General features: G+C 43.6%; 1 long non-coding RNA gene across 1 annotated transcript in view; it reads right to left on the minus strand.

Annotated features, from left to right (window-relative positions):
* Window positions 1-32: 32 nt before the first annotated feature.
* LOC146594915 (uncharacterized) overlaps window positions 33-13220 on the minus strand; it is a 28963-nt gene continuing 15775 nt past the window's right edge. The window contains exons 4-5 of the long non-coding RNA XR_014896057.1: window positions 2114-2234; window positions 33-1525 (exon numbers count right to left, since the gene is read on the minus strand). This is a non-coding gene — a long non-coding RNA (uncharacterized LOC146594915). The remainder of the gene's footprint in view (window positions 1526-2113; window positions 2235-13220) is intronic.

The following is a 13220-nucleotide window of genomic DNA, read 5'->3' on the forward strand; positions in this document are numbered from 1 at the left end:
TTATCATTGCTAGGAACAATGAAGAAATGGTAACKGTTGGGAAACACGAGCTTTGCTTAGACTATCTTGCATAAAGACACTGTATTCAATTAGAGGAGTCTCAGATCTGAAATCTCCAGAGTTCGATTTCCATACAGCACAGCCCCTAACACCTTCAGCATGTTACAGCACTGGTCCACAAAAGGGCAGCTAAATGCCTTATTACATGTGTGCAGTCAGGACCGTGGAATGCTGTAGTACTTCTACAGTGGGCCTTCAGCTTCATTACTGCTCTTCATCCCTTATTTAAAACAGAACATGTCGAAGAACAATTGCCATTTGGAAACAGTGATTGTTAAGAGAAATTACATYGGCTTCTACAACTTGTATGCACTATGGAACAATAAAATAATCAAAGATGCTGGAGAGCCATGGGGTGTTGGCAACGTCAAAAGAAGACTCAAAAATACCAGATTTGGATTTTTTTTAACAAAGAACATTAGCACTACTTTGGTGAGGCTTGGGGTTCTGTTAGCTGCTTTAACCCTATCAAGACAACATTTGATGCCTACTGGCTTAGAATTCTGCAGCCCATAGTCTTCAGAGTAGTCTTACAAGAATATTCTGGAGTACCTCATGCATACTCAACACAGACCTTTTCCAAGATYCTCTTCAACTTTATTATTTGTGGGTCACAGAATGACCTAAATACAGCTTCACCAAAAAATAAAAAAAWATATATATAAAAAATTTTGTTCGGCAGTCCAAAAAATAAACTAACCCAAAAGTTGGTATTCCTTTTGCATAATATTTAAAATTCAAAATATTTAGCTTTCCAAGAAGACTGTGCTGTGCTCCTGACAAATAACTAAAAATGGAATTGAAATGAGGTCCATGCTGCAAATTTAGCCAGGCCAGACTTGCCTTAACAGGTTTTTGTATAGAGTTGCAGCTATTTAAGAGAATTGGGAGAATGGTGCATCTAGTGTTGTCAACTCTCATAATTCCATTGTGTTACTTAACTGTGCTTCTTCCAACTCCATCTTCCAAAGAGGGAAGATCACCAATTGAAATAGGCTGGTGTCTATTTCACTGGCACTTYCCTGAGAAGCCAAATTATATTATATTAGTCAGTGATGCTTCCTACTCTTTACTTTGGAGGTTTGGGGAGGGTCTATTTTCCATGTGATAAATTGAAAAATTAAGCTTCCAATTAAGAAAATAACTTTCCAGTGTATGGTGACAAGCCTGAAATTATGACAGAAATCCTTCTTAAAAGGTCAACAAAATGAAGACTGAAAGGGTGAGATTCGAGAGCCCAAACATAGGCATTTAGGGTTGCTTGGAGTGCCCTACAATATCCAAGCCAGTCTCCAGCTCCAACCCCCCAACCCCAAAATAATTCCAGGACTCGAAACACACAACTTCTAGACACATACGTATTTTGGGGAGTACAAAAGGAGAGGTTGGAAATGTGGGGTGTCATTTTGCAGTAAGACCACGAGATGAGAAGTTGAGGGTACAGTCAACTGAGCCAGGAAAATCCCTGCAGGACACAAACCGAAAGGGAAGCTTGTTGGAATATGGAAGGATGATGATTTTTCAGTACTCTGCATTTCTTTACGTTTTTTTTTTCTAGCAAAGGCACGAGATCTAATGATCTTCTAACCAGAAGCCAAAGTGACACAAATATGCACCTTGCTTCCCATTCGTATCTCTAGTTCTGTTTCTAGTTTCTCTCTCAAATGGCTGCTGACCCCATTAGCCAAACTCCTGCCAAACGTGACAGGCAGAAGCTCAAAGATGTTAAGTGCCTCCAAGCTTCACGGAAATAACTGCCTGGCTAACGAGAGGGACCCCTGGCTGGACGCGGCGGAGGAAGAGGCGGTTGTGGTCTAGCCTCCGTCTCCTGCAGGAGGCGGCCAGGTGGCCACCAGCGGCCGCCGTGCTGCCAGCCTCGTGCCCAAGGGTGGCCGAGAGAAAGCCGGAGGAAGTGAGGCGGCGTTAGTTTTGCCGCTCACAAAACACAGTGTTAGGGAGCGCAGTGAAGCATTCAAAATGATTAGCAAGGCTGGGTAGTAAATTCCTTTCATCGTTTTGGCTCTCATCCTAAAAAAATGTGCTCTAGACTTACCAGAGATTTGCTTGGTTTGGGCCAGGGAATTTCATTAAGTAATTCCTGCATCATGTGATACAGGAGGTTGCATTAAATGGTCCAGTGATCATTTCTATTCTTCTGTTTCAATGATCCTGTTCTGAAAAACGACAAGAGCAGAGCAAGGGAGAAAAATAAAGCGCTGGTGTTCAGGAAGTACAAAGAGCCCAATCTATTTAACTGCCGGGGCTTTTTTGGCTTTTTTTTTTTTTTAATTGAATAACAATTCCCAGGATTCATTGATCTTTACATTAGGTAGAGCATCCTACAAGGACAGAAACCGTGATGCTGGGAGTGTGAGTAATGAGCTAGCAGCCTAGTGAATCATTGCCCCTAAAGCTTTGTATTCGTAGAGAGACAGATGGTGGGAGCTGTGAAGAGGGAGAGGGAAGGAGAAAAACAGTTTTTTGAAAAAAGAAGGGATGGAGGAAAGTGAAAAGGAATAATCAGCAGGTAAGGGAGAAGAAGAGGCTGAAAATACATGGGTTGTTTCAAAATTAACACTTTGGTGTTAAAATAGATCTGGGTTACGGGAAAATATAGGAAGGAAATTAAGAGAAAATAAGAGCTTTGCAGCCGAGTAGGAAAAACTGAACAAGAAAAGCCCTTAACGAAATATTTATAGGTGAGCTCCGAAGTCAGTTATTAACTGTACGTGCAAATAGGGAGGAAGGAGCTGCAAGTACGTAGGAAAACCTCCCCTGGGCGGCTCCGCTGCCTGGCGGGAGGTGCCGCGCTGCAGGCACCCGCGGGGGCCAAAGACATCGCCCGAGCAGCTGCAGCAGGGCTGCGGGTCTCCCTCACGGCCGCCACCACGTTTAAGTGGGGGCGAGCGGGAGAGGAAAGACGCTGTCCGCAGCAAGACAGAACAGGCAGCAGAAGCAAGAGAGTCGCGCGCTTGGCGCCAGGATGAACGCCAGCGTGAAGAACACGGAGGCCGCTGAGAAAGGGCCAGCTTCGCGGGCTTGCCGAAACGCAGCTTGCATTAAGGCAYGTAAAGACTTTTGATGAAAGTCACCCGTGTGACAGAAACACGGTTGTGAAGTTTGATCCCACAGCGAGGCTAGATCAGCCTGCGCAGCGGGGGAACTGTACGGCAGCTCTGGGACAACGTTAATCCAATCAAACCTTGCATGCGAGATGCGAAACGCTGCCCATGCATCTCTCTGAAGCGTTGAACTACTCCTGGTAAGCTCTTCAACTGTCACCATTCAGCACCATTTATAAATGAAATGAAATGAAATAAAAGCAGAAGCCCCTGCAACCTCCCCAGGACGAGATGCAGGCCAGGGACACCCGGGCATCTTCCTGGGGGCATCGGGACTGGCAGTGCATGTCAGTGGCATGGTCAGGGGAGCTACACAAGGAGGTGAATTGATGGAGAACAAGGAGCAATCGCCACAATTTAGCAGGCTGCTGTGTTGTAGCTTTGGAGGTGCTAACACAGCTGAGGGAAGTGCTTTAAAAGGTCTTAGGAGGGAGGTGGGGAGGAAGGGGAGAGCCAAAGGACATCGTGCTGTCTAAGGTCTGCCACGGAAACGGAGGAAACCYGCTCTGAGTTGTGAGCACAGAGCAGGTGCACATTATCACCCAAAGCAAACATCCCTCCTGTTATTCCCTGGCTTTAATTTAACAAGCTCTCCCCTGCCYGCACCTGTGCCGCTCTGCCACTGCTCAATGTGCGTTTGGGAGACGGTTCCTGTCTCAAAGGTCACTGCTTTTGGCAGCCTCTCTCCACCATCCTTTACTGCGTGTTGTTGCAAGCAAGCAGCGGCCTAATGCCGGCTCTGCAGCCCCGACGGGCTCTCGCTGCCCCTGCTCCCTGCCACGGGGCTGCTCACGTGCAAGGCTGGCGCGCAGCCCCTGCGTGTCGCTGGAAACCTCCACCGGGTCGTTTCTGTCCCAACCGTGCCAAGAGYGCCGGGGGAATTTCAGGCAAAAGGCGGACACGCCGGCAGGCACGAATCCCGGCAGGAGCGGCGCTGTGGCAGGGGGAGAGGGGTGGCCCAAATCCGGCCGGGGACAGGCAGCTCTGAGAGACCCAGCAGGCAGCTTCAGTGGGCAAAGGCTGCCCAGCGGTGCTGCCTTGGTCTCCTACGGTGGGGAAACGGGGGAAAGCCCCAGGGCATGGCAAAAGAGAGGCCCTTAGGTAGCTGCTGAAGACAGTCTTGCAATAGACACTGGGCAAAAGCAATGGTTAAAATAGCTAGCAATTCATTTGAAAAAATAAGTCACCACCAACTGCTTATTCTGTTTCCCCACTTTTTTTAAAGGAGTGTATCCTGGAAATAGTGTCTTTGAGGCTTTCTTCAAGGCTGTCTCCTTTTACTTGGGCTGACAGCTCTTATAACCTGTCCGCTCTGTTTTTTGTCAGCTACTTCAAGTTAAAATCCACTAAATGTGATGCTTTGTGACCGGCGTGTTTGGCACCGCAATGCCCTAGTGCATTGGCCTCAGGATTTCCAGCAAGCCGGGAGCACTCCAGTTCACTGCTAAAAAACCTGCAGTCTTCAAAGGAAGCAATTTAGGGAGAAAGGCTCGGAAAAAGATAACACTACTGGGGATGGAGTTGAACAGCCCAGGAGTAGCTAATGCATTAAAGAGCCTTTCATCCTTAAGCTGCGAGGGAAAATTCAGCCTGGCTTGGCACTGACCAGAAGAGGCAAGTTAGTACTTGGCAGCGCCACTTCAATTCTYAGTGGTGCTTTTGCTCACTCACACRTCCGTGCACGCAGCCCGGTGCACACGACACCCAGCGTAATTGTCCTCCCAGRTCTTCCCTCCCAAGAGGACACACAAGAGACACCGAGCCCCAGTCTCTGTACTGACACGGCCGCTAACGATTTCTTAACGACAAGTGAACWGCACCCCGTGGGCAAGTGACATTTTGCTTTAAAGACGACTAAAGACATCCCTATCAATAATGATTCCCGAGAGTCAACACTGACTTTCCCCATGTGTGGGAAAGCTGAAAAATCCTTCGGAAAATCCAAGTTTTACTCTTATTATTGAATTGCTGTAGACAGCAGGAAATCTATCAGCTCGCTCAGCCTCTGCTTCCTTACCTCGGAGGCTGAGAGGAGAGCAAACTGACCACTTAGGTAAAGTTATTTGAGACTTACTGATGAAAGCACTATGTGCATGCAAATAATGTTTATTTTTATGGATCCACTCTCCTCCCAGTCTACTTATAACAGAGGCATCTTTTCTTAAAGGGCCRGCAGTCTAGAAGCTGAAGCAGCAGAAATCTAATAGTAAAACTATCCCAGAAGAGAGATGAGGAGGCACATCCAAGAGTGGAAACACAGACAGGGCGTATGGTAAAGAAGTGAGAAAGTGGAACCATAGTATAAMGTAATCAAATTGAATGAATTAGCAAAACAAACCAGCTTGCATAGACTCATCTTTTTTGCTCTATTTTATTTTAAAAGAGGGAAAATAATTTAGCATTTACTATTTCTAAGATGAAGAGGAAAAAGACAGCAAATGATATTTTCCTTCRGGCTTTTGTGTACTGTCGTAACTGTAATACTTGGAGAACCACCTAGTAAAGCAGCACATCCCCTACTGGGGACACAGCCATACCAATGCAAATTTGCTATATGAGTATATCAGCAGTCAAGAGATTGATGGCTCTATTAGGACAAGTACTAAATATACGAAAATAAAGACAAGGGATTATCATGTAGCTTTTCCAGTAACACAATGAATGAAAACTGTGCGTCTCAAACCCACACATTTATTGACTGATGCAGTCCAGGCTACTTTTTCGCTCCAGCTGTGCCCAGGAAAAGCTCACAGGTTGGGTTTTAACTCTCTCGGCAGGTTGGACTTTGGCACCGGTGACACAGATTTTGCTGTTTCCTCCAAGTAGCATCTGGACAACGGCACAAATTCTGAGACCTGCTTCRCTGGTAAAAAGCACAACCCCCATCAAACCTGCCTGCTTGTCTCTTTCTGTTGCCCATATTTCTCAGTCATGTCCACGTTTTCACATCTTACCTACTTTTGCCTTGCTGYGACTGATGTGTCTTATTGCAACGGCAATTTCCTGCGCACAAAAAATGTTCATCTAGAGAAGCCGYGTAAGGCTCAGCCCACGTATCCCTGCACAGCAGCGTCACTCGGTCTGGCATGACYGTAGGAACAGCCTTCCCATGAACTTGGGCGGTGAAGGGAGAGGTGCAGCTGAGCAGCRTTAACGCACGGAGGCAGGCTGGTGCTCCAGACACCCACCTAGGGCATTTCTGCAAACAAGGTTGGTCCAAGCCTACATATGTGGTGGTATCCAAACTGCTCCTCAGCAGATGGCAGCAAGACAAGGGCTACGAGATACTGACTGTGGAGCTGACTGTGAAACAGCATCTGTGAGAAAATCCAGTGAGTGCCTGCTCATTGCCTATGGCAGAGCTCAGTGAAATGATGCCTTAAGTAGGCAGAGCAGCCCTCAGCCTATCTGTTCCCTGCAACCACAGTAGTTCCTAGGTACATCAGACGGAAACACGTTTTACCTTACCACGCACACAGTGTGCAAACACAGGCTGCAAACAGCGTGTGTGCAAGCTCCTAGCTTGTCATGCAAGAGTCTAAGTATTTCAAACTTTACCACATACTGGGAGTTATCAGGCTTTCAAGTGATTTTGCAACAGCTCAGGTATCGGCTCTGCAGTATTTGTACTAAAGCGCAGATAAAAGCAGTTTCAATTCTGATTTCTCTCTCTTTTTCCCCGACATGCTTCCATTAGTTAACTGCTAATCAAAAGAAGCAAATAATTTCTCCTGTGTCAAYTATATATTATAACATTAGAACCAGCTATTTAGATGGCTACTCTCTGCGTAACACTAAAAAACAGGAGGCTGTCCTTATGAAGAGTTTACAGTCTAACAGTATCTGGGATTTGAGTGGCTAACCAAAATCCTTTGCAAATTATCTGTCATTCCTTTGTAAGTCCTGCTTCCTTTCTTTATGTCTGAATTTGGACAGGGGATAATGAACTTCCTGTATCATACACTGAGATACAAGGAAACTCATTGTATCCTAACTAAGGAAGAGTATATCAGTAAGCAGTTTATAAGGCTGCTCTGAAGGGTCTTGTTAGAATGACTTACTCTCTTAGTTTCAGTGGTTTGATTAAGTGGATCATGTGATAAACACTTATAATGAACTTCTTCAGATGCTGCCAGGGGAAACCCAGCAGATAAAATACTGAATCCCACGGCATTGCTGGGTACATAACAAACTGATTACAAAGACGGAAAAAATCATGCAATTCATTGGCTTCTACTGCTACTTAGGATAACACAACAGTGTTACACAATTTTTTTTTCTGCTGTCCCAAATTAAAATATCCTTGTTTCCAAATCCAGTTCAAACTAGTGCAGTTTTCCTCCTACAACTCACCAAGCACTCCAACAGAGCAGGCAGATCACAGCTAAATGTAACCACTTGCAAACAAGCCTATTCATGCTTCTGAGTGATTCCATTCCTATTAAAAACAAAATAAAATGAAATAAAAAACCAACCAAMCAAAACTGAGAAGAAACTCATGAGTAACACAAGCTAGTCTGAATTTGTTTCAAACGTAAAAATCTAAGTCAAGCCAAATCACCACAGGGCAAACCTCATTTCACTGGCAACAGTGAGAGAGGTCAAAGAGCATGCCATTTTTAAGACCATCTCCCACAGTTTTGGCCAATAACTCTAGGACCAAAGATCAGGGTAAGACAACAACATCTGCATGCAGTCTCCACCCCCAGCTCCAGGCTCCTCATTGCTAGTTCTCCACACCACAGCCTCTCTCCTTTAACCCCCTCTAGCACGTTGTCCCTATACAACAAGTTATGGTGCCTTTGCAGAAGGCGCCCTGGCTCAGGGCCGCAGCGTGGGATGTGCTCGTACCAGCCTTGCTGGACAGCGTAGTGTAAGACACTGCTTCTGCAAGGCCAGCGCTACTGCCCGGACTCGGGCTGAGTTGGTCCAGTGCCTGATTCGAACGGCTGCCCTGGTCTGCTACGTCGGAAGGCGCTAGGAGCTCTGCCTGCACTTTCAGCTGYCGTGGCAGAGGGACAAGCACTTCAGCTGCACCTGGGCACGGCACTGCTGTCAGTAAGCATGTGGACATAGGCATGAGTGGTGGGTTTTAAGGGAGGTAAATGGGATTACTTGGGAACCTTCATTCTGCAAAGGGATGATGRGGGATGGATGATGCCTTTCCTTCTAGCTGCTGATACTGGATTCCCCCAGCTCAGATGCCAGACCTTTCAGAGCAGTAGCTGAGTTGACACAAGCTGCAAAGCCAGCCTCTGGGGCTAGCTCACTCTGCTTAATCCCACTGACGATGCTTTTTTTTATGGTCACTTGGTGAATCATCTTAAAGGGAATTGCTTTGCAAGCTCAGGTGGCAGGAGGAAAAAGAGACAAGAGCGCACGCCACCTCAGCACATCAGCTCTGTCCCGCACGTCACCAGTAGGTCTGACGTCTGTCACCGACATGCGGTGGAACCGAACCGGCAGCGCTAATTCCTCTGCTGCGCTTACAGCCCCTGCACTTCCTTCGCATCCTGCAGTCGCGCTGCACGACCCAAGAGCGCTCAGCCTTGCACAGAGCATGTACAATTGCTAGTGCATCACAGCTAGAAAGCCACAARGCTGCTTTTATATACTGCTCAGGAGAATGACCTTGGATATGGCTGGCATTTCAGCATGCTCCCCAGTGTGTTTGCTTCCCACATACACAGGCAGCTCCTCACTGCTTATCTGAGAGGTGTATTACACGACCTCACTGAATACCAATGTATTAAACACTAGACATGCGTGGGTATGCCGGCAACCTCCTAGCTGGGAGGGCATCCAGCTGGGCATCCAGYTCACAGTTGCCATCAATGTTAAAGCTAGCCTAGAGGAAGGCCTAAGMGTATCCTTGAAATACAGTATCAAGATGCATACATGTATGCACGCCACATGGAACGACGGATTCATCACACCCGGTGCAGCTGCTAGAGAGACCTAAGGATGAAGTATTTGCCAGATGAAGAGCACACATAAATACTGAACTGACTTGTTAAATGAATCAGAGCATGAGAGAGGGGAGGGGAAGCCTTGCYCTCTGCCTTGACCTTTATCCCTGTATCTTTCAGTATCTATATCCCTTTATCTTTCAATTCTGTTTTGAAAAATAGTCCAATGTTCGTGGCATCTCACAGAAATCCTATGGAATGGTTTAAAGCATGTGTTTTTTCAGGCAGCCAACTTATAAGTACAACTAAGGTTTAAAAATCTCCATCACACCTCGAGTGTCAGCTTTACTGTGCACCATCATTMGCTATTAAGTTTCTTCAGGCGATGTTATTTCTCAATTAATGGGATTACACAGGTGTAACAGGGGATAACACGATACCAGTCAGCTTTCATCAACAAAATGTTGACAAAACTAGACTTGTTGTCTCTAGTTGTGATGGTATGTGAGAAAGACAGTTTTATCTTGATTTGTTTTACAGCCACTGGGAATTCACACATCTAATAGTGAGAAAAAAAGTATCTTCAAAAACCTATTTTCTAGGTAATCAGTAATAATCAATAATTGCAATATTATGAAAATGCTATTAGACTCAGTCATCAGAAAAGAATTTCATTTTAGTTCTATAACCCAAGTGAAAATTTGCCTTTTAAATTATTTTGTTTCTACTCGACCAAGTAGCCTCCTGGAAATGTTGGCTCATTGTTCTTTATCATACTTTGGTATTTTTAACTGAATATACTTCCTGAATATAAACTATAAAGGAAAAAGTCAGCGTATTTTTTTCTGCTAAATCTGTGTCCCAGAGTCTGTGTGCCTATTTGTTGGAAACTGCATCCATCTAATTGGGGCACAAGGACTGAGGGAGATTTTTGAAAATCTGWCGCTTACTGAGACTGAGTTTTCCCAAGTAGAAAATTAGGCTAAGATATTTAATTTTTCACACCTCTAATACCACGTAATTCTTTCTGAAAGGTGTATTGTGGGACTTCCAGTTCTAAATGTTTAGCAGCTGAAGCGCATTGGTGTGTGTTAAGTAAAACTTCTTTCAAACTTACTAACCTTTACCTTGTCTCTTCCTCCCATATAACAAATCAGATAAAGCTGTTCTCGGTTTAAAACATGGACATTAACCTACCCATGATCTACTCTGAAATCTTGAGTTAGACCAATATGGAGTATCATTCAGTAGCTGCTTTTTTATTACTCTCATATTTATATGTACAGATTTCCTGTGTAGGCCTGTCCCCAGGGACCRAAAATCTGGTATACACAACTTATAAAAAAAAAAGCTAGTGAGACATGAGCAGGAAAAAGCATAGCATACTTCTGGGAATCACTCCAGGAAAATAAATATGCAAGATGGCACCTCACCCTACACAAAGCTGGCAAAGGTAAAATAACATTTGGTTTTGATCATTACAGAAAATAAAATAATTCTGTGTTCATATGTACATGCTGGCCTTCGACTGTAACAAAAGGGTAAAGGTAAGACTGGAGTCCGATTTACAAGAACGCAGATTTTCTGGTAACAGCTGTAGCTTCTTTAACTAAATTGGAGGATGAAGTCGGAATTTGATCCCTAACTTTCGGAAGGGCTGTGAATTCTTTAGAAACSATCACCATAATTTACTTCCTATCTCTTTAGTTCTGTACTCTTTCTATAGCATATGCTTGTTTTTAAGAGACTATTTAGACTCTAGGTACCTTTCTCTCAACAATTACAGTGCCTGATTCTATACAGAATTAGTATTAAGGCACTGTGAAGAAGAAAAGAGGAACAATCAGCTCGCTTCCCTATAATGGGTTTGGATAAACATACTCTCCCATTTCCATCTGTGTTTTATTCTTTTTCCTTGAGAGTAGGGTTTTATATTTATTGGCATTGACTCTTTCTTCAAAGCTTATCCTGTTGTTCCCCTTCCGCTCTGCTCCAATCTTCCCAGTTTATTCTACCTTTTATTAATAGTCACTTGAATGATTCTTTTTTTCCTATCAGGCTTTGCTATCCTATCTAGTGTTCAGTTTTGCTTACTGTTATCATTTATGAGAYAATGAGTAAGTTCAAGCCATTGTATATAAGGTATGACAACGGTGTGACTGCCCAGAAACTATTATTTAAGGGATGAATTGGCAGAAGAGATGCTCTGCAACTACTCAGATTGTAGACAGATGTTTACCTGTGTTTTGCTTGGCTGTAATTTGGAAATGTATAGAATTCCTGGAGCGCAGATGTGAAGTGTTCTTGCCAACTTTTGTTTCTAAGCAGATTGGTCCATTTTTTTGCTTTTAGTAATGGTTTGCCTTCATCCCTATGACTTATAACTGTTTGCCTGGCAATGCCTGGGTTCTTAGATGTTTTATGTGACAACAGAATTATATGCTTTCCTGTGCAGACACAATTTTAAAACAAACTATTTACTAATGTTGCACTTCTTTAGAATGTTTCAACATTTTGAATTTAAGGATAATATCTTAAAGTAGTAACTTGCTGTATTCCAAACATGTTCTGTTTGTGTGCTCTTACTGCTGCTTTATGTGCAGGCTTTAAAAATACACTTTATCCTTTGTATGACTGAGCATCCTTATTCTATCAGATATTCATTATGACTTTAATTGCACAAAGAACCCRTAGAAAAGTTTTTTATGCTTCAGACTGAATGAAAAGTTACTTATGATGCAGCAACAGGAATTCTTCAAAGATGTATATGCACATCTGCAGGGGTTGTACATTTGCTTATTGGATTTTGGGGCCTGACATACCCATACAGTATATGTAAGCCTTGAAGCTCCCTGAGATTTCAATTTGAGCCGTAGCAGGCATGGTGCACATGATCTGTATGAGAACCTCAAGCATGCAGGACTAGATCAGAAAGAGAAGAGGGAGCTGTGTGTGATATATACATACACACAACTGATCAATTACTGGTAAGTAAATAACCTTCTGTTCTCCTCCTGGCAGTTACCTGTTAAATTTGCTGAAGAGATTTTCTTACCATTGATCAGGATCATGTGAAAAGCAGGACCCTCCCATACTTAACAGTTCTCCAGCATATAGGCTATGAGACGGAAGAACTTCAGATTCAGGTATCAGATCATTCCTTTGTTTGCAGTAAGAAATCCAAATGTAGAGAAGTCCATAAGATATCCTACTCAGGATATCTGGAAACCAGAACTCTTTTGGCAAGTGGAGATTTGGCAAGTGGATATTTTCACTGAGTCTTGTTTGATTTTGCTAAGTAATCTGGAAATTAGAAGGACTGATAGCTAAGTATAAAGGGAAACAGCTATCCCTGGAATGTGGAAACCATCTTGCTAACCTGTGAATATATCCACCCAGGATAACTCTATTTTGAGAGGATGCCTTCAAAAAAAAATTTTTTTTTGATTTCCTGTCTGTGTTTTGAAGAAGTGTCTACTGAAATCTTTTACCTAGCCATTCTGCAGACTAAGCACAACATGGAAAAGAAGATCGTATGCCAGTGCCATAATTTAATCTCTTCCTGACAGAGAGAATAACACAATGCTTTCACACTATTGACATGAAGCCATCTAAGGAGATGGCTAACAGTCACAATGGCTTTTCTGTTGCTGTAAATATCTGCTAGCTAGAAACTCRTTTACAAGTCTGTCTTAAGTGTAGAGAGGCCATCCAAAAACTATCAGATGATGGTATCTTCTATCATGACTTGTGTGGTGTCAAGATCTAACCCACATCCTGTGAGTTACTCATTTCCTACAGCAAATTCATCTCTGTTACTATCATTTAACAGAATAGCAAACACCTATTCTACACTAGAGTATTGGTCTGCTTTCTAGTGTTTCAGTCTAGCAAGGATAAATCCCCTGAACTGATGGTATTTTTAGAACAAAATGAGAGGTAAGAATCTTGTGGTTTGAGGAAGTCAAAGGAAAGTTCAATGTCTGTCTCAAAACAGACATTGCATGACAATGTGCAAATTGATGGGTTTCTGTAGCTCACAAGAAAGAAATCCATCAAGAAAAAAAAATACGTGGGATGAATTGATTAGTATTTGTGAGCCATTCAGCTGTTCTTCCCTCTTTAACTT

This window comes from Rhea americana, unplaced genomic scaffold, assembly GCF_003343005.1.
Source record: "Rhea americana isolate MKP2758 unplaced genomic scaffold, rheAme1 scaffold_243, whole genome shotgun sequence".
NCBI classification, from domain to species: domain Eukaryota; kingdom Metazoa; phylum Chordata; class Aves; order Rheiformes; family Rheidae; genus Rhea; species Rhea americana.